The sequence below is a fragment of the Homalodisca vitripennis genome, chromosome 7, assembly GCF_021130785.1.
Source record: "Homalodisca vitripennis isolate AUS2020 chromosome 7, UT_GWSS_2.1, whole genome shotgun sequence".
In the NCBI taxonomy this organism is placed as follows: Eukaryota; Metazoa; Arthropoda; class Insecta; order Hemiptera; family Cicadellidae; genus Homalodisca; species Homalodisca vitripennis.
In genome coordinates this window covers 118,158,083-118,185,934 of record NC_060213.1, presented here as the reverse complement: position 1 = coordinate 118,185,934, position 27,852 = coordinate 118,158,083, and positions in this window count along the sequence as shown.

Sequence of the window (27,852 nt, the reverse complement as noted above, 5' to 3'; positions counted from 1 at the left end):
TTATATATAATGTTTATAGTAGATAGTAATATGGGGTTCCTGGCGCACTTTCGGAGCCGACCGAAAAGCAATGTAAAATACTGTTCAATGTACCATAAAGGAAGCTGAGAAATAACACAGCAAATCTCAATGAAAAATTAACCGAATCTACAGTCGTTCGTCTCCAAAAGCGATCGGTACATTACTATCTACTCTGTGGAATGAAAAATTAACCAAATCTACAGCTGTTTGCTTCTACTTTCTTAAGCTGTGCTTTGTAAAATGTTGTCAAATCTGCTACGAATAAAGGAAAAATCTTCGAAATCTTAATAAAATTTAATCAATTTAAAACATTTTTACTAAATACATACTGTACTTTAATAAAAAACTTTTCTACTAAATAAACAACATGAACTCACCAAGCTCTCTTCAGTTTCTAGCATTTCAAAAACTTACAAAGAAAGACAATTTTAACGAGTTCAACGAATTACCAAAACATTTTAAAAGAACAGTTGATACTTTCCTTAAATGATACAGAATTCAAAGAACTTGTAAAGTCTTTTGCAGAAGAAACGTCTAATGGAGTGTTTTACTATCGGCAAAAAACTAAAAAAGTAAGGGATTACATATTTAATATAATTACGAAAGATATTGAAAAGAAAGTAAAACATAAACAAACAGAGAGTTTTCATCGTTTTTTTATGACATTTTTCCAATATTATACGTTCTTTCAAGATAATCAAGACTTAATTGATGAATTTCTTAGGAATTTTTGTGAGTATCAAGATTTATCAACACAATTCATTAAAGAGCATTATAGAATTTTTCTTATAGAATATAGCCACATTTTGTGTGAAACAAAAGGTATTACTGTAGATAATATTCCATGTGATTCCTATGAAGAAAGACACCAACTATGGTTATCAAAACAGTACTATGACGTGGGGAGGGACTGCAAGTTTTAGAGTTAAGACTTTATTCTACAAAGTTAATTGTTATAATTTCTTTATCTTTAATAGTCTTCTTTCCAGTAACAACCAAGTGTAATTTTTCATTTTTGTTTAATTCTTTAATCTTTTTCTCATCCAAAACAGTCAAAAATCTGTTCGGCAAGTGTACTTTACAATCTTCCAACTCGGCAATTATTGTAAACCCGAATTTATGAAGGAAACAGGATTTTTCCGGACATTTGCCATCGTTAAGTGAAACAAGAAAACAGTAACACTACGTTTCTTTTTATCTTTCATTTTCTCCAAATTCAAGATTCTATGTTTCTTCCTTTCTTCCAATTCATTTAACTTCTTATACTCTTTAAACTTACATTCTCCAATATCATTTAACTCTTTCAAGAACTCCATTTAAATAGAAAAAATTTAAAGACGGAAAAAATGAAATTTGCTAACAATCACTCGAGAAGTCGAGGGAATTGCCAACATCTTCATTGTTTGACGAGGTTCTTCATTTACTTTCTCCAAATGTACTATAAAATCATCGAGGATTTCTGGCTTAAAATCGTAGACAAATTCAACATCCAGATAATGAAAAAATACAGGTAATATCTTTTCATAATAAACGTGTGTATCGATACCTACAAACCTAATGTATTCTTTGAAAAGGAAAATAATTTTGTCAACGGTTCCAAGAGATAAGTAAAAATTTTTATTCTGTTTTCTAAATTCTGTAACAAAATTTTGTTTGTTTTTCACACTCCGTATTGTAATTTTGTAAGCAGATTATTCAAATGTGTTAGTTTATTTCGAAATTTCCTAGGTTTAGGTCTTTCGTACAAAATTAAATTACAATCTCTACAAACTAAATATTTTTTATCAATAATTTCTCCTCTATTATAACACTTGTAACAGTTGGCATTATACTCTTCCATTTAAAACAAAAAGATTTTTTTTATAAATGGAGATTTATGGAACTAACTCTGCCGAGATATTAAATTTTTCAGCGCAAATGTTTGTGTTTACATTTCTACAACAGAGATAAATAGAAATAATTTCATTCTATTGTACAACTATTTAGGATATTTTTGTCTATGATTACAAAAGATTATTCCGGAAGAAATCGAGATTTTTCATCAGCGAAAGAGTATATTTTTGAAGTTTTAGAAGGAATGAAAAGAGAATAATATGAACATCATTAACTACTGAATTTCTTTAATATCGTTCTTAATCACATCATAGGCTAAACATTTCTCAGAAACCACAACAACATAACAAATCGCGTTTTGTAACAGCTTTTTTGAAAATCCATATTGATAATTATATCGTTCTTTGAACCAGAAATATTTGTCAAACTCTTTGTTGTATCAATGACATAAATAGGGTCTATTCGCTAAAAATTTCTTTAGGATTGTAATACATTTCCTTATTATTACAGTAAACTTTCTTAAAATCTTGATACATCTGATACATGATTCTGAAAAGACCCTCCGGAAATGTTTAAATTTTGTAATTCATCTGGATAATAAGAAACCGTTCAATTTTACTCTGATATTTTTACATCCAAACTATCAAACTTTGAAGGATTTTTTTCTTGATTATTCTGTCTATCTGTTTGAAAACCTATGATAACGAACTTGGGATTGAAGATTATTTCTATAAATATTTGTGATATCGAACGAATAAGTTGTTCCGGAAATACCTTTTTGTTCAATACATTGCCAATCTAGAAATTAAACATAATGTTTTGACTTTTTGTAATTTCATCAATCAACCTAATTTTACTCGTGGTTTTTTAATCAATCATTGGAACTCTAATAAAAAAATCTGTAATTGTTATTTTTCCATCAACAGGCATAACATTTCCAGTTGCAGTCTTCAGAATCACATCATCGTCTTCTGCTCTTATAAAACTTAGATAAAATCCTCCTTTATAGATCGGAATAGTAACATTTTCAAAAAATCCTAATCCAAAATGAGATAAATTTCCAGCTGCTTCAAAAACACCAAATTTAAAATCTGATTCAAAGCCATTAGAAGTTTGAGAAATAACATCACTTTTTGAATACGAAATAGTTCCTTTAATTGTGCTTAATTGGCCACAGTTTTCGACTTCTTCTATCAATTTATTATTGTGTTTTCTTACTTCAATCTTAGAAAATAAAAACGGTATAAAATTATCGATTAATCTAACATTATCAGTTCCAAGATATGCTTGACCATCTTGTTTTGTTAAAGTTCCAGAAATATAAAACTGGAAGTTAGACGAGCAAAAGTTATCTCCAAAATCAATATTAAAACTCAGTTTCTTTTATTCGGTTCATTCAAATGTTGTTTACTAATTGGATAGAAATTTTTAAACTCTGCCCTTTCAATATCACTAGCATATTTTCTGTAGTCCGCCATTTAATAAGAGAAAATTTAGAAATTTTAAACATCGTGTATCATTTTTTCATCGATCTAATGTACGTTTTTATAAGAAAAGATATAAATTTTAGTAAAATAATTAAAAGATTAGAGTCATTTTTAATGATCTACTTCGTCATATTCAGGATTCTCTTCCTTAAATTTTGCGATCTCGGGTCACATATTTCAATAAAAATTTGCACAGGATAGTAACCGCTATCTATAATATTGTTCCAATCAACTGTATCTTTATTTTCATCCAAAAACTTTATACTCAAGTGTTGATAGAGACAAAGAACAGACATATGATCTTTTAATTGATAATGTATATTTTCTTGAATGAACTCTGATGATAAAAGTTTGATATTTAGCAATGTTATACCAATTCAATTTGTTTACGTATAATCTCATCATATCTTCGGATAATTCATATTTTTGAGAAATGTCATCCCAATGTCCTTTTTTCAAATCTCTTTCGTGTTGCATGATAAAAAGATCGAAAGCACTGTAATGTCCCGCCATCTCTATTTATTAGGAAAAAATTTCAAAATCAAGTTTTTATAAATTGGCTCTTTTTTGCGTTACATTCAGCACATTTTCCAGAAATTCTCTTAACTCCATTGATGTTTGCATAGTATTTTATATCATTTGTTGCAGTTTTTTCTTTACATCTCACACAATATATGAGCGCCATTTATATAAGGAAAATTAGTCATCATAGCCGCCTAATCCATTAAATCTGTTATCAATATTTTCAAAAGTTTTATTAACATCTTCTTTAAATGTATTAAAGTTTTCTTTTAGTTTATTTACTTTATCGAGATATAAAGAGTATCGATCATCTATTCTTTTAAGTAATTCATTATTATGTGTTACTTTCTCATTGAAACGTGTACCAAAATTTTCAAAAAAGTTTACTTTCTCATTGAAATGTGTATCAAAATCTTCCAGAATTTTGTTAATTACTTCACCAACTAATACATTAACATCATTTTTATATGTATTAAAGTTTTCTTCTAGTTTATTTACTTTATCAAGTAATTCACCAACATCGTCTACTGATCTTTTACTTCTTTCATCAAGTTTTTCATAGACTTCTGTTGTAAAATCTTTAACATGCTGTTTATGATTCTCATAATTTTGTTTTAGTTCATTAAACATTTTAATAGGATCTTCTAATTGAATCATTACAACAACATCAAATGGATTAATTCCTTTACTAACACCGCTAATTCTTTTTCCTTTAAAATCTAAGGCATTTTTAACATTCGGATCATGTAAATCAACAATATCGATGTTTTCTGATAATTTTAGAGGTTTTAAAATTTGTTCTTTAACAACAACATCATGTTTGTCAATACCAGGTCGAACACCGACAATTCTTTTTTTATTAGCCAAACTAACATAATTCTTTTCAACTTTGATCGCTTCAGTAATTTTATCAGCTTTTTCGATATGAGACTTTAAATTGGTAAATAATTTTTTTACACCATCATCAACTTCTTTTTCCAATGTTTTTATTTTATCAGCAACTTCATTTGAACTCATGAAATTTGCAAGTTTGTTATCATATTCTGCTTTAAAATCTTCAATCTCGACAGCAAACATATCTGAATCTGGAAGGTTTTGTAATAAATTTTTATAAATTGTTATCAAACTCATTTCTCAAACTATCAAAATTCAAACTATTATCTACATTTTGAATAATTTGTGTTCCAAATACGTCAAAAATATTTTGTGAATCCATATTTATTAAGTAATAATTTGTTAACAACTTCTTTAAAATCTTTACCAGTACTCAGTTCATTCCAAACAAAAACACATAAATGACCACAAATTGGGGGATCTTTATAGTCTTGAATCTGAGAATCATTGTAGTAGACGCTTGATTTTTTCAAATACTTAATCAATTCTATAGGTGGTTTGTCCTCAATTCTTCCATACGAATCAAAATAACATGCATTCTTATCATTTTTATAATAACAAATCCAATGCGTTCCACTTCCCATAATCGAGTCTAAATTCACAATTCCACATTCAAATTTCTTAACTTTTTCAGGTAATGTATCTCTCATGAAGATTCCTCTAAAATGTTTAATATTTTTGCAGATTTCTTCCAATTCCCCGAATGTTAAAGGTTTAAATTTTTTTTTCAATGTTTGATTTCACGTAATTCAAAGTTTTTTCATCTAATCCAGATCCTGTAACATCTTCCAACTCTTTATCTAACCAATTTAAAATGTTTCGAACAATAGGAATCACATCTTTTTTAACGATTGGAGCAGCTTTACGAACATAAGGAACAACATTTTTAACAACTGGAATATTTTCTCCAAAATCTAATAAATCTTTCAAAAGTCCACCATTTTTAAGTTCTTTCAACTGATTATAAGAAAATTCTATTCTGGTTCCTTTATTGTTTTTCTTATGTTTTTCGAGTTTATTGTATTGTCTATTTGTTAAAAATATCTTATCTTCTCCATTTTTTAGTTGATCTATTTTAAATTGAATACTAACGGGTATTTTCTTCTTAAAAGCGGATTTTATTTTTTCTTTCTGATTTTTGCTGAAGTTTACGTTCACCTCCATTTATATAGTTAAAATTTCAAGTTCTCTTCGATTCCCATTCCTAGTTTTCTCTTCAAAAACATTGCTCCAGCTGTTGGAAGCGCAACAAATCTTTCACCTAAACTAGCATCTTTTGATAAAAATCTATCCATTGCTTTATCTTGCAAAACTTTATCTGCTATATGTCTGGAATTTGTGTCTCTATGTTTTGCATAAAAAATATCGTGTTCCATAGCAGCCTGATCTAATTTATTTATACCAGGATCTCCTCTTTTTAGTCTTTTTTTTTTTCGAGTTTTGTGCCAGGCCCCAGATACTGATAAGTTGGTACGTGTAATTCAAAAGGTAAATTGTTGATAAAATCATTCAAAAGTCCGCTACCTTCAATCATAGATGAACTTATTGCCGGCAAAACTCGTTTTAAATATTTAATTCCATCAGGTTTTTCAATCATTTCATCAAGTTTGTTCGAAATAAAATCCTTAATCGCTTTCTTTTCGTTCAAAAAATTGTTGTTTCCAGCCTTTTCTTGAGCATAAATATAATTTATAATTCCATCGAGTTTTGTCAAATCGTCGATATATCTGTATTCAATCTTATTATCATTGTATTTTCTTACACCTGATCCTTCGATTCGTTTTTCCCAAATTGGTTTAATCAAATTGAGATATTTTTTACCTTTACTTGACTTTGGTTTCTTAGTTGATGGATCATTATTTTTGTAAATTGAGTCAGATTCCCATAAAATTTCTGTATACTTTTTCAAATCTTCTTCAGAATATAAATTATCTTTTGGAACATCAGTGCCTGTTAATAATCTCCATAAACCTTGAGTTCCTTTATATGTTTTTTCATTAATAATGATATCATTATGCTCAAAATTCACGGGCAAATTTCCAATCATAAAACTTTTCTTTTTTCTGTCCCAATACAAACCAAATTTATCATCCTTTGCTCTAGGAAGAAATTTTTTACCAATTTCACCAATTATTATATCCGTTGTTCCAGGACTTATTGGTTCAACTATGGTAGAGTCTTCAATGATTCGAGGTCTAAATGGTGTTGAAGATGGTAATTTTGGCAATTCAAACTCTTCTACTTCAGATTCTGGAATCGAAATATCAGCAAATTGTCGTACAACTGGAACCAAATTCATTAAATTTTGATTATCGCTTAAAACATTTTCAATTTTGCCCTCAACATTTTTTATTGCAGAAGTTACAGGTTGATTAATTTTTTGAATAAGTTCTTGTTCTTCTTCATCCATTCGAATCTGTTCTTTAAATTCTTTGATTAATTTCTTTTCGATTTGATCAAGTTTTTTCGCTTCTTCAGAAGTTACGTTCGCCATTTATTTAGGAAAATTTTGAAACGTGGAACGTAAAAACGTGAACGTGAAACGTAAAACGTGAACGTGGAACGTGAAACACGAACGTGAAACGTAAACACGAACGTAAAACATGAACGTGAAACGTAAACACGAACGTGAAACATGAACGTGAAACACGAACGTGAAACACGAACGTGAAACACGAACGTGAAACGTAAACACGAACGTGAAACACGAACGTGAAACGTAAACACGAACGTAAAACATGAACGTGAAACATGAACGTGAAACATGAACGTGAACGTGGAACGTGAACGTGGAACGTGAACAGATTTACCGTTTTTCTGTTATTTTCATAATGTAAATAAAAATTAAAGATAATATAAAAATAATTGTAACAAATATTTTATCAAGTAGATTTGTCAGACCACTGAGCAGCATTTATATTAGAAAATTTATTCAGATATTTACCATTTTTAGGCTTCAAAGTTAGATTAATAGATAAAAATCCGTAGTCTTCCTTCCAAATTTTATCACATAACTCAATAAAGTGGTTAAAACTCATATCAGATCCCACATAATTGTTATAAATCTTTCTCGAATAGTGATCATCTTGCTTAAAAATACACAACATATTCAGGTTATTTCTTATAACTTGTTTATCAACCTTTGAAAAGCATTGAGAAAGATAGATACAAGAGATATTTTTGTGACGAGACATTACGAAATATTCCTTGATAACGTCTTGATTTTCCAAAATACAATCATCAAAAAGGATTAAAGAATTCGGTTTACATTCGCTTAATGGAACTATGTCCTCGGAAGCATTATAAAAATGTGATATTTTCTTACTTAAGTTCTTCTCAATATTCTCAAATCTTTCTTGTAATTTTTTATATGCGTCTTGTTCTAAAGATTTACTAAAAACATACAAATTGGAATAAGGAATCAATCTATTGTAGATAAAATTCAATAGTAAAGTTGTTTTTCCACATCCACTTGAACCAACAATTAACAATCTGATTGGTTGATCTTTCTTATTTTCTTCAAACGTTTGAAGTTTTATCTGATCTTTTTGCTTTAAAAATTTCTCCATTTAAATAGAAGATTTTCATCTTGAAGCAACGCTTGCGAAAATGAAGCTGTTCAAGTTGACTTCAGAAAGCTCTAAATTAGTTTTAAACTTGGAACATCCTATACACTTAGAGGAAGAATCAAATTATTTTATCGGTTTAAGCGGTTTTTATTCTGACAATTTTGTAATAAATATTAGTGAAAGTTCTCCTTATTGTATAGGATTTAGTGAGAAGAACATAACAAAATATTATGGTTTAAACAAAGGATATTATACTTTCGATCAAATTAAAAATTCCCTTAAAAATTATCTGAAAACATTCAAACAATCAGATAAATCTTTAAACTTTGACGAAAACAATTTTGAAATGCAAAAAAATTATCTCTCTAATAAAATTCAAATAAAATCACCAGTAAGAATAATGTTTACAGCAATTATTGTAGATTTGTTAGGGTTTGTTCAAGAAACTATTGAGCCAAATCAGGTATATTTAGGAAATAAAACGCCAAAATTTAGACCGTTCGATGTAATTGAAGTACATTGTAATCTCGTTGAACCTAGTTTTGAAAATCATACCGAACATCTTCACAAAGAATCTGAAATTTTGTACACTTTTTTTCCAAATGTTGCTTATGGTTCAAAAATCAGTGAAAAACCGAATGAAATCGATTATATTCCAATTAGAAAAAATATTAAAAGAATTCAAAAAATCGTTCTGACTATTCAAGACTCTGAGGGAAATTTATTAAATAATGAGAGTAAAACAACAATATATTTAAGATTGTCGAAAGAATGATGAATCAAGGGGAGCTATTGAATAGCTTACCTTCAAATTTTCAAGAAAACAACTTTTGAATGTATAAATTACAAGAGTCTATGCCATAGACCCTTTCAAAATCTTCATCCTGACACTGTTTTTATCAATGAATCTGGGCTTTATTCTCAAAATAAAAATTACTAGTTAAATTTTTTTTTCTATCTAAATGGAGTCAGTTGTGAATCTACTCAAATTCAATAATAAAGAAATTTTAACATTTGTTGACGAAAATAATGAATTTTGGTTTAAGGCGAAAGATGTTGCAGAGGTGTTAGAATATAAAGATACGAAGAAAGCAATTAAAGAACATGTCAAAGAAAAATATAAAAAAAGCTTCGAAAACATACATTCTGAAGGTAGGGGTGATTCGCCCCCGCCTTCAAACTTTCAAAAAAACACTGTTTTCATCAATGAAGCAGGCATATATTCTTTAATCTTGAAATCTAAAATGAAAATAGCAGAAATGTTTCAAGATTGGGTTTTAGAAGAAGTTTTACCAAGTATTCGTAAATTTGGTGTGTACAAACTTGAAAACGAAAATAAGCAGTTAAAAGATGAAATAAAACAGTTACAAATTTCAGGTCAAATGAAATCCTTGAAAATAGAGAATCAAGAATTGCGAATGGAATTAATGAAGAGAGATATGATATGTAAAAATTTTGATAAGAAAAAGCACCATGTTTTTGTATTAATTAAGAAGAATCACATGTGGGAATGGCCTTATTACGTTATCAGAGCTCAGAAACGAGAAATACCAAACCGATTAAAACATCTAAAAATAAATTATCCTGAATTAGAGATTTTGTTCATTGATGACGAACCAAATTCTATCAATCTCTACAACCAAATGAAAGAATCTTTGAATATTTTATACAAACGGAAATCATTTTACTACAAATATGGCAGAATCTCGACTGATTTATAGAATATCTAAATTACACGATGAAAATGTTTCTAAATTTTACTAAAAACTCTCGATTTATTATATTTTGTTTGTAAATGTTTAGCATAACTAGGTAACCATCGTAGAATTTTTTTTCATATTCACAAGGCATTTCGTTTTTATAACTTTCACTGAAAATTTTTTTAGCACAATCTTTGCAAAAAGCATCTTTTCTATCTTTACTATACTGCCAGTTATTAAATTCAGAAATATTTTTAATTTCTTTACAAAAGTAACACTTTTTCTCTTCTAAAGTTAATTTGTTCATTTTATCATATAATTCCTTACAATAACAGTCTTTTCTATTCTCTTCTTGACACTTTGTACATTTCTTTTAAGACTCCATTTATATAGAAAAAATTATTACACGATGAAAATGTTAAACTCTTAACTTATGATATTTGGTTTGTAAATGTTTTTGATAATTATTTAACCATTTTATAGTTCTTCCACATTCACATTGAGTATCTTCATAATATAATCTATGGTGATTCTTCTTTACACAATCTTTACAATATGAGTCTTTCTTATCTCTACTATAGTGATCACTATTAAACTCTGAAATTTTTTTAGTTTCTTTACATTTAAGACATTCTTTATCTTCCAAAGTTAATTTTTCTATTTTATCATATAATTCTTTATGATATTCCCTTTCACAATCTTTGCAATTATAATGCATTCCATCTTTCCTATTTTTATCTTTATAAAATTCATTTAAATCTTTAAATTCTTTGCACTTTGTACATTTCTTTTGATGCGCCATTTATATATAGAAAATTTATATTACAGTTTTGACTTCTTCAATTCATATTCATAAAACTCTCCGGTTATTTCTTCATTATTTAAATCTTTTATACTATAAGTTACAGGATCTGTGTTATTAATTTGATAAATCACAAAGATTTCTCTTGACCAATTGTTCTTATATTTGTTCGAAAATGTTTGTTTTTTACTAACAATTCTTACATGATCATTGACTTTAAATTTAGTTTTCGTGTGAATTTCAGGTGGAACATACTTGAAAACGGTCTCTAATAACTCCTTTTCTGCATCCTTATCTACGTCTTTCGGTTTCATTTTGATTGTGCTGTGAACTGTATCGTTATAATTGTTTACGATTTTTTGAAGAATATCGATCCATTTAAAGTTTTTATTAATCTCAAAAATTACTTTCATTCTCTCATTTTGAGTTCTGTTATATCTCTCTACAATACTTGATTTCTCTTCGTTTTCAGTATGATAAATCTTAATGTTGTATTTCCTCAAAACATCGTTAAATTCTTTATTTTTAAACTCTAAACCCTTATCTGTATGAAGTAGGTTAGGAGGTTTGTGATTGATCCTTATGGCATCTTTTACTATATCTTCGAAAGCTTTTGAAACATCCTTGCCGTTTTTTCTTTTGATAGCTCTTGACCAAGCATATTTTGAGAAAGTATCAATAACATTTAACATATACTTGAATCCATCATTTTGATCCGAATAGTTAGACATTATAACTAAATCTGCTGCCCATAAATCGTCAATTCCTAAAGTTATAATTTTTCTCTTTTTAAACTTTTTTCGTACTGGTGCATGAATTTCTCTAGCTTCAATCTCGATTTCTTCCTTATTCTTAGATTCTTTCTTTACTTGTTTTTCATAAGGATTCTTTATAAACTTACTCTTATTTGTCTTACATTTTGAACATTTTGCTGCAATTCTATACAATCCGTTTTGAGTTTGAACAATCTTAGAATCTATATTTTTCGTTTTCTTTTTACACTTGTGACAGTGAATTAAATCATCTTCCATTTACATATCAAAGTTTCCAAGTTTATTTAATTCGTCTAATATATCAGATTTTGCTTCATTTTTATAGCCATACGGTACTGTATCGATCTTATTTTCTAGGACAATTCTTTTATCATCTTTAGCGTTCAGTGCCAGCTTGTTTATGGTAACAGTGTACAACTCATGTTTATAACTTTTGATGACTGTCATCTCCCTAAATTCTTCTTTATCTTCGAACAAACATTTCTTCAAGTTTTCGATATTTATTGTTTTATTTACAACGCTTCTCTTAATCCCTTTACACCTAACTGGGTTTTTATCTAGATATTTGTACGAGTACATCTTAGACCTTAAACCACAAAATTCTTCTAAAACTTCGCTATTTAACTCATCTTTGAATTTCCCTATTACCTTCTTATTTTTAGTAGTGAAACATTCATGATCTTTTGGATAATCACTTGTATCAAAGTCATCTATATTTTCTTTAATAATTTTAAAAGGATCTCGTTTCAATTCTAGAAAATAACTGTCTGTATCCATGTAACACAGATTCAAATCTGGATCAAACTTCTTTAATTTGTTGTAATAAAACTCGTACATTAGCAATTTTGAGAGGTCGAGAACTGAAAATCCTATGTAAATCGGTTTGTTAAATTTAACCTTTTGTTTGTACATGTGACTCGCTATACAGTTGTCGTCAAAGATAGTGAAGCTTTTGAAGTTCGTTTTCTTGGCCTGTTTCATTGAAAATTCTTCATTTCCTAGTCTAATATCGCATCTATTTCGCACATTTTCCATACTTTTTCCAAAAACTGAGTTGTTCATCAGCTTATAAAAGTCCTTTTCAAAGTCGCTTGTAGCTTTGGTTCTCATGTTTGTGTTAAAATCAATGTATTCTTTCATAAAAGGCTTCTGATCGAATGCAATAACTCTATTCACATGTTTCAAAATCATACCTTGTTCCAAATAGAACTTCAAATTTCTCGAATGAACAACGTATTCAGTTTTATCCAGTAGAGTTGTGCAAAGTTTGTTTTTAAAATGTTCTGGAGCAAGAGGTAAATCCTTGTGATGTTCGTGTAAATTTGTTGGATATCCAAGATCGACTTCGAGAATATAGCCATAATCTTCGTCGCCAGTGAGTTCTAAAATTGTTTCTTGCCACTCTTCTTTTGTATACGTTTTAGGATCCATCCACTTGATATCACTAAACGGCAGTTTTTGCATAAGACCATAACCATAAAGGTTGTTTGCATCGAGATAGAGTAAATAGTTTTCGGGCTTTGTCTTATCAAAATCTTTTAAATATTTGTTATTTGCTTTCACATATCGTTTAATACACTGAGAAATGCCTCCGCGAATACCTTTTTCGATCATCAAATACATATTATAATCACTAATTAATTGTAATTCTATCTTCGTTAATTTTAACATAGCATCCCATGCAAGACTGGGAGCTGTTAGATAGTGTGCTGGATCAAGCTTATAGCAATTCAAACAAATATTCCTAAAATTTTCAAAGATATCAGCGAGCAATAGAACATCTTGAATGTTATAGAGATCAGAGTAATTTCCTAGATTTTTCTCTTTTAATTTGTTCCAAACATTTAAGTAGTGTTGAAAATCTTTCTCAGATATGCTCTCATCTGTCAAAAGTGAATAGAAATCTTGAATTCTCAATTCTTCTGTGTAATCAAGTTTTTCAATACTGTCGATAAATTCATAGGGAAATATTCCTTTTCCAGATAGAATTTTAAAAATCTCGTCGTCGTCATTTGGCTGTCTTTCTATTATCTCATTCAGTTCCATCTTGTATAAAATGATTTGTATGTTTGAAGTCTTCTCTCTTTAGATTTTTAGCTAACTTTTCTATAGACGAGGCCATGAATCTGAACGTGTCTACAAACGAAAACTTGATGAATTTTCTTGGCTTATCACCTTCGAATTCATAGCCATATCCAGAATTTACAGAATAATTTATATATTTTTCATCGGTGTTTGCAATCAAATCAACATTTCCATATTGTTTAGCCAATTCTTTTATGTACAAATGAGTATCGTAATTTGACATATTGTGGCAGAAAACGGGAATATTCTGAGGAAATTTCAAATTTAGATTGCAACATGCATGAGCTGCGCCTCGAAACTTGCCGGTTAAATGACAATGATCTCTCACTTTATTATAACTCTTATCTTTCCAACTATCAGGAGTAAAACCATACTGAATTGACCCAACATCATAAGCAGACCATTCACAGATATGACAAACGTTTGAATTTTGATACGAAATTTCTTCTTCTTCTGTCAATTTCATAGGTTTCATGTTCTTAGAATTATATTTTTTCGCTATGTATTTCGATAATTTATTGAGTTCTTCAAACAATTTTGTCGGGACGTTTTTCAAATCTTCTTCATTTTTGGCACGATAACATATCGGTTTGTACATGCGATTGGTCACATTCGACACTAAATATAGAGTAAAACCATAAGGAATGTGCCTCTGAATCTTGGTTGTAGTCGATCTTTGTGGATTGTTCTTGCATGTCGGAATTTTTCTAATATGCTCTCAAAGTCCATATAAATTACGTACGGATGGTTAAATTTCTTTTGATAATTAGTAAATTTAGTTGTTTGACCTGGAAATGGCATAATTGGCTTACAAACTTCATGATTTTTACAAATTTCTAAATGATCTGTTAAATCTCCAGATTTGTAAAAATGGCTTAAACATCTTCTACACAAAAATTTTCTTTCTTTATGTTTAGACAACTGCGAAGAAACAAGCTTATTTAAATCGGTTATCAAAACATAATGAGATTTATCATCTTGTTTAACATACAATAAATCAATGTTTGTTTCAGCGTCATATTTTTCAGAAATTTGTAACGGAACAATGTTAATATTTTCATCAAAACTGTAGACATTGATAGACATTGTTGGATACTTATACTTGGAATTGTAGCTTCGTTTTTCAAATATTTGTATATCTTTCAGAGACATTGGATACTCAAAACCTGAAAATATTTCGTCATTCACAAATTTTTCGTATTGCTTTACACGTTCACAGTCTCTTTCTGGTTTTTCAATAGCACATCTTATTGAGTAAATAAAGCAAAAATCATCTCTATTTTTTATATTTATACAAGCTTTTTTATCTTTGATATTCTTTGGTAAATCGATGTATGATCCTGCATTCATCATTTCGTGTTTGTTAAGGCTCAAAACTAGTTGTTTACAACTTTTAAATGTCCATCCGGAACCTTTATTTGGATTATTCGTTTGTTCTCGATGTGTTAATTTATTAAATTGCTTAGTAATAAAGTCGTTTACGTCAAAGATTTCGTCTGCTTTGATAGTAAAATACATTAGACATGTTTGCGGTTCACCATTCACTAAAGTTCGTTCGTATTCACATTCCAAAGAGAGATAGCCCTTCATATTTTTAACATTTTCTTGAAATTTCTCGATTAAACTTTTAATTTCTGACCGCATAATTGAAAGATATTTGTAAATTGACATGGAATTGTCGTTCAAGTTTGTTAAAATGTATTGCTTGAAAAGACCGTGTATTGAGGATAAAACTTCTACATCAATGATATTTTCGGATTTTACTTTAAGAGTTTTATCAATTTCTTCGATCATTTCAGACTTGGTTTTATCGTTAGTACCGATAGCCAACTTTTCAGCTATTGAATGAAGTTTTTCATCATTAAATAGGTCGAGATTTTTCTTTTCAACTTTGAAATTTCTCTTTAATTCACGTAATTTCTCAATATTAAACATGTTTTCGTGATCGGCAATTTTATTTTCTCTAGCCCATTGTCTTAAATAATTTAGTTCATTATCGTAAATTTGCTTGTTTTTTTCGTGACTTTTAGAATTATAATGGCGATCATAGTTTTTTCTTAAAATTTCTTTTTTGCAGAACGGACATGATATTTTTTCGCGCTCCATTTAGATAGAAAAATTTATTTAACTAAATGGTGCTTGTAAACCAACGATTGCGCCTCTCACGGCGTGATATCACTACGGATATGACGCAGGCGAAGCGATTATCGTGATGGTCGGTCTGTAGTAGCACACCTCGACTGTCATTGATACACACAGCGCAATCTTTCGGAACTAAAATGTCGGTAATGCAGATTTGCTTTTAAGAATAAAAATTGTGTTCCCGTTTACTATTATAACATTTTCTTTTTCAAAATGTTAGATAATTTTACCTATTTTAAATATGCGTACATTTTGCTACTTGTAATTTTCAAATTATATTTTAAATTAATTTCTTAAATTTTTACTTCTCGATGGGCTGTTGTATTGTGTTGCTGAGTATATATGTCCGCGAATTCGGTTTGGTCGGTTAGGAAGTTTACTTCTGAACTGTTTCAATGCGAGTGGCCATAGCGGAGAAACACCAAGTTCAGAAGTATTCAGATCGTATTCCGGAACCATTTCTCTATCCGTATCTCGCTCTTCTCTCTCTCTCTAGCCTGAATATAGATCCTAGCCTATAAACGGCAGAAGTGATCGTGTCATAGGCATAAAAAGAGAGGGAGAGAGAAAGAGACAGAGGGAGGAGAAAAGGTCGACCGAGAAATGGTTTTGCACTTTTTGACTTTGAATTTTTTCTATTTAAATGGAGTTCTTGAAAGAGTTAAATGATATTGGAGAATGTAAGTTTAAAGAGTATAAGAAGTTAAATGAATTGGAAGAAAGGAAGAAACATAGAATCTTGAATTTGGAGAAAATGAAAGATAAATTCGGGTTTACAATAATTGCCGAGTTGGAAGATTGTAAAGTACACTTGCCGAACAGATTTTTGACTGTTTTGGATGAGAAAAAGATTAAAGAATTAAACAAAAATGAAAAATTACACTTGATTGTTACTGGAAAGAAGACTATTAAAGATAAAGAAATTATAACAATTAACTTTGTAGAATAAAGTCTTAACTCTAAAACTTGCAGTCCCTCCCCACGTCATAGTACTGTTTTGATAACCATAGTTGGTGTCTTTCTTCATAGGAATCACATGGAATATTATCTACAGTAATACCTTTTGTTTCACACAAAATGTGGCTATATTCTATAAGAAAAATTCTATAATGCTCTTTAATGAATTGTGTTGATAAATCTTGATACTTACAAAAATTCCTAAGAAATTCATCAATTAAGTCTTGATTATCTTGAAAGGACGTATAATATGGGAAAAATGTCATAAAAAAACGATGAAAACTCTCTGTTTGTTTATTTTTTACTTTCTTTTCAATATCTTTCGTAATTATATTAAATATGTAATCCCTTACTTTTTTAGTTTTTTGCCGATAGTAAAACACTCCATTAGACGTTTTTTCTGCAAAAGACTTTACAAGTTCTTTGAATTCTGTATCATTTAAGGAAAGTATCAACTGTTCTTTAAAATGTTTTGGTAATTCGTTGAACTCGTTAAAATTGTCTTTCTTTGTAAGTTTTTGAAATGCTAGAAACTGAAGAGAGCTTGGTGAGTTCATGTTGTTTATTTAGTAGAAAAGTTTTTTATTAAAGTACAGTATGTATTTAGTAAAAATGTTTTAAATTGATTAAATTTTATTAAGATTTCGAAGATTTTTCCTTTATTCGTAGCAGATTTGACAACATTTTACAAAGCACAGCTTAAGAAAGTAGAAGCAAACAGCTGTAGATTTGGTTAATTTTTCATTCCACAGAGTAGATAGTAATGTACCGATCGCTTTTGGAGACGAACGACTGTAGATTCGGTTAATTTTTCATTGAGATTTGCTGTGTTATTTCTCAGCTTCCTTTATGGTACATTGAACAGTATTTTACATTGCTTTTCGGTCGGCTCCGAAAGTGCGCCAGGAACCCCATATTACTATCTACTCTTTATTGTTATAATGTTTATATGTATATATTTCCATGTTGTAATGTTGTAAAGGGTGTATATATATATATATATATATATATATATATATATATATTTATATAAAACATTGTCTCCACGAAATTACTCAGAGAAATCAATAAACTAAAAATTCTTTACCTACGTTTCTTTCAACGAACCTTAATATTTTGATACGAATTTTCCAAACTTCAGAACTTTAACATAAAGCAAAATATATTAATTCGCAAACTATTTCACAGTGCTTAGTATTTCAGTCATTTGTTTTGAGAATTTTATGACAACACTTTTGGACATCAATGTTTAATTTTACCGATTCTCAAATGTTTTTTAAGTCATTTATATGACTCTGAATGGAACAAGATTTAATAAGAGAAATCAGGGATTTCAACTTCTGAAGTACACTAAAACGCTAACGTTTCAAATCTGAACTGTCTTAACAAAAAATTTAGACCTGTATTTAAATTAAGTGAGGGATTTAAGGGAAGGAGGAGATGGATAGGAACAACACCGGGATATTCTCTGCTTTTACATGCGACAATCGTATTAGTACAATCCAGACATACCGATCATCAGTTCTGTCCCAAGTATGCCTCGAGCGTGCACAGCTTGTCTGTTCGTATGCCTGCACTAAATCTACAATATCTGTACTCCCACCATGAATGAAATCTAAAACATTTTTCTTTCTAATTACATTAATTTTAATACCTCCTCTTGACCTCCTAGTTTCAGTAAAACATTTTGGGTAATACCTCCGCCATTAAGGTTATCAATTATAACCCGGTACAGTAGCTACATTAGTAGTTTTAGCGATTTCATCAACATGGTTGGCATTCACAAGAACAGAAATATACTCTGATTCAAAGTAAGTCACAATTCTGGGATTTTTTTACTCTATCTCGGACTACCTTAGGGTTTAATGGTGCGTGGATGGATAACTTATTTGCTGAAAAAAATAACAACAAATAATAGTAAGAGTAAGGGCTGCTTGATTTACAAAAACGTGGACAAAAGACAATATCAAATTATTTTTATGTCTATAAATCCTATGGAACTATTATTGTGTACCAGAAGTAAACATTATATGAAAATTCAGATTTAAGTTCTTAAATCAATTATAAAGTAATGAACACTTAATTATTTCAGTTTCATCCAAAGTGCTTATTACATTACTTATAGTATATTATTGAGTATCTTCTAATATTAAAAAACTTTTTAGGCTCTCACGAACAATTTATAGTTCACCGACTGAGTAATGCTAATTATTATTTCCCTTTTGGTTTGCAGTTCTGTGGAATAAGTTGGTCACACTAACAAAGGTGTGGGAAGAGTCCACTTCACGACTCCCCTAAACAATTGGACTGGAGAGCTCTCCAAGCGAGCCGACTACTCCGGTTGTCTTTGAAGTAAAAATTGTCACTAATTCTGAATACAATTTCATTATTGAATGTACAAATAAAAGTGATTTGTGCAATGTTCTTTTTTAATAAAGTTTATTATTTCAAAAAACAAAATGGCACTCAAATTATACATTACTGATTTACTCGTACTAGATTTGGTTAAAACACAGGCGACAGTGTTTAATTTGATGACGAATTCAGAACCAGGCACAAAAAATGAATATACTAACCAAATTGGCACATTATTTAATAATCTTTAACTAATCTGTGTTAAGATCCACACGTGTTTAAATATTACTTATATATCATATTCTTTCAACAAAATAGCTTAAATCCAAATGTATGATAGTTTTAAAACGTTTGTCAAGTGAACTGTATTTAGTTGTTATGGTTTTTATGTTCTATTATAGAAGACGTTGAATCGTAAAGGATTCCTCAGCATGAATAATGGTTGAAATGGGAGAACAATGTTAATGAGGTTTTTATCATTTTATAAGAGTTTTTGAAGGCTCATATAGCTTAGCAAACGTTTTTCTGAAAATGTTCGTGATTATTTAATTTTTGTTTCTCATATAAATAAGATTGTAGTGTGCTTGAATACATGAAAATGTCTAAACACTTCTTATAATTTAAATAAAGCAGCCAGAAGCTTTTAAATTATAAATGCCAAAGGGTCATATAGAGCTATATTCCAGGGCTGGAATGCACTAACTTTACCCTATCTCTACATTCTCTGTGTCTATGTTCATTGCAGGTGGAGTTGAATCTCAGCAGGACTTTCCCTGAGTATTACACCAGAGGCAGAGACAGCTTCACAATACTGATCGACAGCGCCATACTCAGGTTGGTGTCAAGTTATTTCTTAAGTTAGTGGTGAAACGACTGTAAAATTAAACTTTGTTCAAGGTTTGACTAAAATACTCCTTTCTGTAAAACACGTGTTATTACGTAGAGTTCTTGTGTATCCGCTGCAAAACAAAATTACCGAACTAGACTTCATATCAAATCAGAATTTATTGACGGAACATATTACATTGCCTGGTAAAGTCAACTTTTTATTCCTTAAAATTGTATCAAACACACAACAAGAAATCTTTTAGAAAGATTAAAAGTTATTCCCATTTCAAGCGACGGAATGAGTGAGTCTTTGTAATTTGTAAACTCCCAGTAGTATACCAAAATCTTATCAAAATTATAAAATGTTTGTGACAATAAAAGGCGTTTCAAACGAGTTTTTAATGCCTTGAATGTTGGGGTATGTTTGGTTGAATCTGGTAACTTTTTGACGAAATGAACACCTTGCCTGAGAGGACCAGTTTTCATAAACCACCGTTCTGTGTCTTCCAGGTCCGTAGTTACTATGCATCTAGTCTCATACCCATCTATGTGTGGGCCATTATTTAGTATCTTGGCACATTTAGATGTATACAACAGTTGTTTAACAGACGTAGAGACGGAAAACGTCAACAGCTGTAAATTTTTGAAGGCTTCCTTGAACAACTCTCTGATTTTCAACAGAACGATAATGTGGATCACTTGAATTTCAGCTTGAATTGCAAGCTCGCCACAATACCAATCCGAAGTGAGATGGGTAAAACAAGACACAAGATGCCATCATCAGAACTTAATTAGGGCCGTATTTTTCTGGGAACTTTAAACATAAATGCTAATTAGAGCATTTTAAAGAGAATTTGAAAGTAAATTGAGCCATGTGGGAGATATGATAACTCAGGTAAATTTGTTCAAATGATTTGTGTCAGTTTTAGACAATTTAGCTCCAAGCTTAGCTTCTTGAATGCTGTTACGAAACATTTGAATGTTTTCTGTGTGTGTCTAATGTACAAAGGTTAAAAATATAACTTTATATTATTTTATTGTGTAATACTTAATATTTTTATTCAGTATAGCAACATATAAAATAATAAATCACTTAAACCAGAAGTGTTCATACAATTAAAAAGCCTACTAAATTACGTGTGAAGGTCCAAGCGGAATTACAAAGCAATAAACCACACGCTAAAAAGCTTTGTAATGAAAAAAAATTCTTTAAAGAACACTGTTTTCATTTCCAATCCATCATTTAATATACCATAAATGTTTTTATTATGAAATCTAAGAATTTCGAATTTGGAGTTTCTTCACATTGGTCTAATATAGTTTCAGTATTACTAAAATGGAGCTATTCAATTCAAATACATGGAATGTTAGATGCAATTCAATACAGAAGAATTGAGGACGAAACAGCGAGTAAGTGCTACTAAGTTATATTTTCTTGATCAAAGAAACAAGGAAAAATTTAATATGACAAAAATAGTACTAACCGGATTAAATTGCATGTTATTTCAGATTAAAAAAGTAATACCTTTTTATGCAATTAATTACACATCTACTAATATATACACACAATTGAAATACTGTTAAAAAAATTAAACAAATATGATATATTCTTAAAATATTACATTTTGAGAGACTATTATATTAATCCTTTCGGTATATTTATTTTTATTATTACTAATCCAAATATAATAAGAGTATATAAAGTAATAACGGAATATGGGAATAGAAATCCTGTTCATCACTGTGTGACTAGTCCTAGCTACTCAGACAAAAAACATACGAACATAGCGCACATGGGCTTCAATTACGTCACAATTTTAAGTTAGTTACAATCCTGAAACCTCGATTGAATGCGCTACATTTCATGCAGGCCGACACATCTGTAACTCCAAAATTGGCCAATAGAGAGCAGAAAAGTCACTATGCATGTCTGCCATTGTCCGCCCTTTCCGATCTCGAACAGTGTCACTTCTGAGTTCGTACAAAGAGGTCAGTGTTGTGTTTTTATGAATAGTGACATATTATCATTTGTGACAGTCTTCAAGAAAACAGGTAAGAGAAAGAATACATCTTTGATAATGGAATACTGACATATTTTGATTTGTGACAGTTTTCTTGCCAACAATATTACAAAAACAATGTGGACAGTATTTTGTTAGTGACTTATTTCGAGTTATGTCATTTTTAATGAAAACTATTATTTGGGTCGTAATGCCTTCAGAAGTCACATTTAGAGTATGAAAGAATGAATGTTATCAAGTATTAGTTGTAATACAATCTTTTTTATGTTAAAATATAAGTTGTGTCACTATTGAAGAAATTTTATGATTTACACTTTGAGCTGTGTCACTGCCATTTATTTGAATAAAAAATCCTTAAACGAATAAAGGCAGTGACATACATGGTTTATTCTGTTCCAGTTTAAAATTATGGAGTCAAGAGGAAGGTTAATGGTCCTGTCTGCTCTTCAACAAGTAAATCGGAATGGAGATGAAGAACCAGCAGCTAAAAGAAGCAAGATTAAGATGCAATCCTTGCGTGATGAAGAAGAGAATAGACAAGGAAATTGTTCAATAGAAGAGTTAAGAAAGGAAATGGTGTTGAAGGAAAAAGCAAAAGCTCAAAAGGCAATACATCTAAATTCACCGAAACAACTGCTTTTCAAGAAATAGAAGGAAATGAAGATGAAGAACCTCTAGTTAAAAAAACATGCTTAAGTTATCGTTGTGTAATGAAAAATAAAATATACCTGAATTACCAATTGAAGACTTAAATGAAAGGGATAGCGTAACAGGAAATAACGATAATGTAAAACACAATGAAGCTGAATTTACTGCATCCCAATCTCAAACCTTAAAAACAGGTGTAACTGTAAGAAAACATATTCAGAAGAGGTTGAATATAATCTTCAGCCAGATTGCAACTATAAGGAATTGGAAGTATATACAAAATTACAAAATGTATAAAGTAATTATATAAAAAGTGTGAGCTCTCCAGGATGTTCCTTTTGGAAAAGTATGAATAAAACTGATAAACGAAACAGTATGAAGATAACATTGAAAAAAATTGACAACATGGAAAACCAAAGAGCATACTATAATAGATCAAGTGATGATGACTCTTCGAGTTCCGAAGACGTCTATGATACGGATCAAGATCCAGATTCTGAAATATCTTCAGAATATCGACATAAATACCGATATAATAAAAAGAATAAAAATGTGTGGATGACAAGATTGGAGTCGGAAAGTATTGAAAGTGTGCATACAACAGAAGAATGTGACCGTCAAAGTAATTGTGGTCAAAAGAAAAAGAGAACGCTTAAAAAGAAACGTCAGACAAAAGACTGTAGCAGTGAAAGTGAAGAGGGTAATGAAAAAAAAGGAAACCAGGAAGAAAAAAGCCCAATCCTTTGCTATGGAAAACAACTTTAAAAAAGTTGAAACGAAATAAGGGAGAAAGATATGAGAACAACTCCAAACACAACCCAAAGACTGTGCGGGAAAGAGAACCTAAACCTCCTTGTACCGAAAAGTGCAAACTTAAATGCACTACAAAAATTTCTGAAGAATGTAGAAAACTCCTGTTTGATCGATTTTGGGATATAGGTGATGTGACTAAACAAAGGCAGTTCATTTCTCGAATGCTGACAGAAGTTAAGCCAAAATACCAATACAAAAAAGAAAATAGCAACAGGTCTTCAAATCATGCTTTTCATTTCTTTGTAGGAGACAAGAATATTCGGGTTTGCAAAAAAAAATTTAAGGCAACTTTGGACGTCAGTGACAGACCCATAAGAACAACAACTAAGAGATAGGTTTATTGATGCAGAAAAGAGAGGAAAACATGACAAACACAAACAGACGGACCCTCAAATAAAGAAGGGGATCCGGGATTTCATTAATGGAATACCTAGAGTAGAGAGTCATTATCTTCGTCTACAGACAACTCGAGAGTTTATTGATGGCGATAAGTCGGTAGCTAGTTTATACCGAGGCTATAAAGCCACATGCCTTGAAAATAATGTCCCGTTTGGAAATTTGACTATTTCACAAGAATATTCAACTATGAATATAACATCTCCTTTTTCACTCCAAAGAAAGATCAGTGTGAAAGTTGTACAGCTTACATAAATGCTAATAACACTGAGAAGGAACTTCTAGACGAAAGCTATAATAAACATCAAGAAAAAAAAAACTGTCAAGAACTGAAAAAGAAAATGACAAAAAGTTAGCGTCAGTTAACGAAAATATTAGGGTGTGTGTATTTGACCTTCAAGCAGTATTACCAGCCCCCAGAGGTGACGTGTCCGTCTTCTATTACAAATCAAAAATAAACAGTTTCAATTTGTCTGTGAGTGAGTTTAACTTGGACAATGTCCATTGCTTTTTTGGCATGAGGGTGAGGGACACAGAGGTTCAATCGAAATAGCATTTTGTGTTTATAAGTTTTTAACCAAAATTCAAGAGCAAGAAAATAGTGAACTTGATGTAATATTGTACTTTGATAATTGCTGCGGGCAACAAAAGAACACAATTGTCTTCGGAATGTATTTGTATGCTGTGCAAATGTTAAATCTTAAATCTATTCACACAAATTTTTGGTCAAAGGCCACACTCAAAATGAGGCGATAATGTCCATTCCGTTATTGAAAAGTCTGTGAAAAGAGCTTTGTTGGCTGGCCAAATCTACACGCCAAATGAATACTTCAGAATTATACGGTCATCCAAAAAATCTGGAAACCCTTACTTGGTTACTGAAATGAGCCACACTGATTTTACGGACTGGAAACTTGTAACTAAACAAGTTGGAGTAAACTTTACTTCAATATTCAAAAATGAAGCAATTTCCACATCAGAGAGAGATGAGCAGAGATCTAACGAATCCCAAAGTGAAGAACAAAGGCTGTGTGAGGATTCAAACCATGAAAGTGAAAAAAAAATGTAACTAATGAGATAAAAATAGCAGATATTCGCATAGTACAAGTTCGAAAGAAAGAGCCAAGAGTAATGTATGTAAAAACGTCTAACAGCCAGAAAGATTTTTTTTAAATCAAAGTTGATGAGCTTCGGCAAAAAGCTAAGAAGTTATCGGTAGATAATACAGTTAGTAACAAAAAAATCCGGGTTACAAAAAAGAAGACAAAAGTGTTAAAACTGCCTAAGTTTGAAAATATTGACTGCAAGCCTGCCTACTCAGAAAGGTTGGTCGTTGGAGAAAAAAAGGCATTATGGAGGTCATAAATTCTAACTGTATTCCAAAGTTTTACCAACCATACTACGAAGCAGTTTTAAGTTAAGAAAGTGATCTAGCAACTAAACAATAACATTAGGGTAAATAATCCTTGGTACTTGGAAGATTATATTTTACCTAATACTGAAGTGTTTGATTAGAAATAAGAGGTCCTCTAGTATGTTTTTAGTTTATTTGTGTTACCCATAGTAAAAGTTAGATATTAGGCAGCACTTTACTGGATCACTTTATTTTACTACTTTATCTTATTTTTATTAAGTAAAATAACATCAGGCTGAAATCTTACAAACAAGAATTCGACATTGTGTTTAGGCAATACAGAATAATTTATATTTGAAGTAAAACTGTAATGCTCAGTTAATTTTGTCATTTAAGGGTTTTTATATAGGTTTTCTTACGATAAATCTTAGCTTTATCCAATTATGATGAATTTTATTACACCCATTAGAGTTTTTAATGCTCTTACATAGACAAATTGCGATTTTTAAGGGTAGTACTAACTGCAACATGTTAACTATAGTTTACAAAAACAGTGACACAAATCAAAGTGTATTTTATTGGTAATTTTCTTATATTTAAATAATATTATTTTACATTTTCCTGTTACATAAACATGGACTTTTAAGCATATAGTTTCCTCTGCAGTAATTTCTCTAACACATAAATATCTCTGATGATACTTAAAACCATGTTAAAATGTATTTTTGCTCGTAGTGAAAAACACTCTTTTTTGAGTTACGTCATTGATAGTAAAAATGTGCGATAGTAAAAAATTGCTTAATAGGAATTGAAAATGAAATAAAAACTCATTAGCACTTTTAATAAACAGAGAATGGGTTAAATTAAAAACGAATAAAATTTTAATTAACAATGTCTTAGGTTTGAAAGTAAAAAAAAATTAAATAAATAGCTGAGTTTTAGAGAGTAATATATTATGTCTGCAAATTTTAAAAAGTTATGCTTTTTAAATTTTAAGGCCAAATTGTCATTTTGCATCGCACAGTCAAAAACCATAAACGAAGTCTTCATTTTTATTATATGTACAGTTTAAACTAAAATGTGTGATATTCCTAAATCCTTTGAATGCAGATTGGTTCTTGAGAAAATGCCGAGTAAACCCGACTACACTCACATTTTAGATCATCTGCTACAGGATTTAGATACATTTTTGTCGCAATTCATGAGACTGCTACATTAAACGTACGTCATTGAACAAACAGTTTTCCGAAAACTACAAGAATGTACATCTCAGAACTTTACTCTCTACTTTTATAAGACTTTCCCCCCTTAGTTGGGATACATATCAATGGTTTTTCTTTATAATTCATTTGTTCTTTTAAGTTATAGTCTTTATCTTTTACCAATAAAAATAAAATAAAAAGAAAAGTAAAAAGGACTGCTATGTCTCCAACAGTTAGGTTATTTTGTTTTTGCGTTTATCATGATTGTATTACATGTCCCAATGACGCGTTTCTTGCTTTAAATAAATAATGTTTATAAATAATATTTCCGGTATAAAAATAACCTTTTTGTCCCGTCAGCCGCATCGGAAAATATAAAACGAATATATCATATATTTCGAAGAAAATAACAGATATTACCAACCAAAACATCCTACCTCCACATTATATCGGTGAATCCTATAGATGATACATTTGGCGCAGTCCGCTGTTGTGTGTTTGGGTTCCACGCTTAGGGGAAAAAAACCAAAGAAACTGTAACTCCCAACTAAAAATGATATTCTGTTTTTAACACACAGGTAAGCTATGCATGTGGACATAGAGAACCTCACGAAGTGCAGTTGAATATTAAAACAGCGTGCTTTTAATGTTTAATAGCTTTTTCCTTTAGGGATAAAAAGGATTTGCAAATTACTGTTTCAGAAACTTCCGCAATTACAACACTGCGGTTAAGACTTGAGAATATCAGCCCTCATCATTCAATCTGCTACTAATACACAGCTACAGGAAACTATAATATATATTATACTTCGTTCTATATATGGTAATATTATTATTACCTATCTCAAATACATTTTGGCAATGCAGTGTGCTATAAAGTATTGTAACACTGGTATTTTAGTAATAATGTTTATTAACTATTCCCATGCGTATTTAATTTCATAACTAAGGGTCTTACATTTGTGGAGCTATCAAGTTACAAGATTTTCTATTACGTACATAACTAAACGTACGTGTATAAAATGGAGTTAATTGCAAAGTGTATTTTTGGGCGTATAAAATATACTAGGTTACGTGTGAAATCAATATTAACGTGGAAAAGTTTAAAAGATCACCGCCTTAGATTGGTATTAATTTATATTTAATACGCACTTTATATTTTTAATTCATCAATAACGTTACCTGGAATAAAAAAATAGATGGATAGACTTTTTATTTGCTATCTGCATTACTCTGCTGATCAAGTACTGTATACTTAATAATTTATACAATTTAAACGTGAACAGGTATTTCAGCCACTTTGTCAAAATTGAGTTGAAAGTACTAACAGCTGTTTCATGTCAGTTAATCATTGATCATGAAACATAAATTTTACATTTATTCAGAATTCAATAGATAAACTTTCCCTTGTTTCTTTTTATTTAGACGTTCCTAATATTACAACAAATAT